We start from the raw sequence: 2134 nt of genomic DNA, 5'->3' as shown, positions 1-2134 counted from the left end.
AGACCTACTCTTTCCCCTAATAATTATTTTTGACAGTATCAACTATGACTTGAGAGTTTTTAGATGATTATGCCCATGAACCCCCTTATACAAGGAAATTAAGCTTCAGATTCACTTCCAACCAAACAACGAACAAAGGGTTGAAGCGGTTAGTATCCAATTCAAGTAATGACACATAACTCCTAAATACTATAACGTGTTCACTATAACACCTCTCACTTTTTAAATCAAATTCGACCAACATCTAAAATACTCGTGTTGCAAACTTTTGTGAACTTGACTATCATCGTTGCACCTCTAGAATTTATTTTTTTTATTATTCTAAATAGGAGAAACCTAAAGGAAAAGTCTATGTTCCATCTTGAATACAACATTAAATAGGAAAAAACCCATTTTCTATTTTTAGCAAGTTCTATCCACCTCCTAAAAGCACTTCATTAGAATAACCTCTCTCAGCATAATTAATAAGCAATTAATAATCCACAACAACAAAAACTAACATTTCTAAGTTATGCGCATGGATAGAGTGAGTTGCGTACAGAAAAAGTGGTGAATAATATATGAAAATAGTGGAGAAAACTTCTTTTGAGTTAGATTATCTGTTTTTTTGTTTCAAGGTTTATTCGTGTTTCAATAGCGTTAATAACATTTTAAGGGAGTAAATTAAGTTATGAACATGTACATGTGTTGGAAGAAACAATGTTTCAAACATGTAAGTGTTGGTTGGAGATTTCGTTTGAAGAAAATATTCTTTGAAGGATTAAAGTTCAAGGAAGAATGGTTACTGATGACCATTTCGAGAAATAAAATGGCTACTGATGGCCATGTTCGAGGATGTTGTTTAAGTTGAAACAAAGATAATAAGTATTGGAGCTAGTTCGAAGTAAATTATCTTTAAGACTTAAGCGTTTTTACGAAATACGAAGGGTACTGAAGCTTGGCGTGTTTTCGTAGCATTCTCGGTTCTGATCACGTTGCCACGTACCGAAAGAGGATTCAGGCGGGAGGATTTGAATTTCGAAATAGTCTGTGTAACCGAACAAGGACAGATGGCGCCCCAGGGATTCGAAGCGTATGCATGTGAGCAACGTGGCATCATGTTAGTATAGGACCATTAGGGTCGAAATTAGTACAAATAAGGGTCTTAATGTTAGGATCCCGGGTGTTCATTTTGTACAAATCACTCACAAATTACTCAAGTATCAAGCGTTAAGAGAACGAGTTCGCTGAGAAATGTACGTATGACACCACCATCTTAAATACGTTTGTATTCATCTTTATGCAAGTATCTTTTCAATATTTTTCTATCTTTCGTTACATTCCAGCCATTTACTTTCTTGCAACTTTATCTTTCATTTTAACTTACTTCGAAGCATTTACTTTCTGCAATTTACATTCTTGTATTCTAAGTTTATTGCAAGTTTATCTTTACTCCATCTTTCGCCAGAGTTATATTTACGTGTATAACAAGGTGATTGTTAGTCTTTACATTTTGACTATTTATTTCTAATATCGAAGATCAAGTAATCAACCAATATGAACCAATTCATCACAAATAACAACCTTTTTGACTATGTCCTAGGATCAATCTAGTCGATCCTACGAGTAACCAAAGTATATTCTATAGTTTGGAAGACTAGCGGTTGTTTACCAGAAATCACCGTAAACAAATTGGCACGCCCAGTGGGACAGTGTCAAACAGAATGTTATTAATTGGTTGTTTTGTTTTGTGTAGAACATATCAAGACCTTGTATGAACCTTAGGAACGGTAAATTAACCAACAGTGCGCAACCGATTCCAAAACGAAGGTACAACAAGAAAATGGTCAATTCGACTAGTGGAGGGGGGCATCAAGATCCCCCACAAGGTTCAGGAACAGTAGAAGCAAATACTACACATGTTTCGACATCTACATCACAAGAACAGGAAATACCCGTGTCGGAAGGATCTGCGGTTGCAGTTAGTTCCCAAGCCGTGCCCGAAAACACAACAGGAACGATCCCAATTTCCAGTTTGACTACTATACCTCATGTGACAGGCACAAATGAGATGCTTCATTTCTCGACAAGTCAAGTACATTCTCCAAGGCCATTTTCATCTCCATTCGATGTATGGAGGCCTGGAAACCCTTAT

This window comes from Vicia villosa, linkage group LG5 (genome assembly GCF_029867415.1).
Source record: "Vicia villosa cultivar HV-30 ecotype Madison, WI linkage group LG5, Vvil1.0, whole genome shotgun sequence".
Lineage (NCBI taxonomy): Eukaryota > Viridiplantae > Streptophyta > Magnoliopsida > Fabales > Fabaceae > Vicia > Vicia villosa.
The sequence above is the reverse complement of the archived record's forward strand: the minus strand, read 5'-3'. Positions refer to the sequence as shown.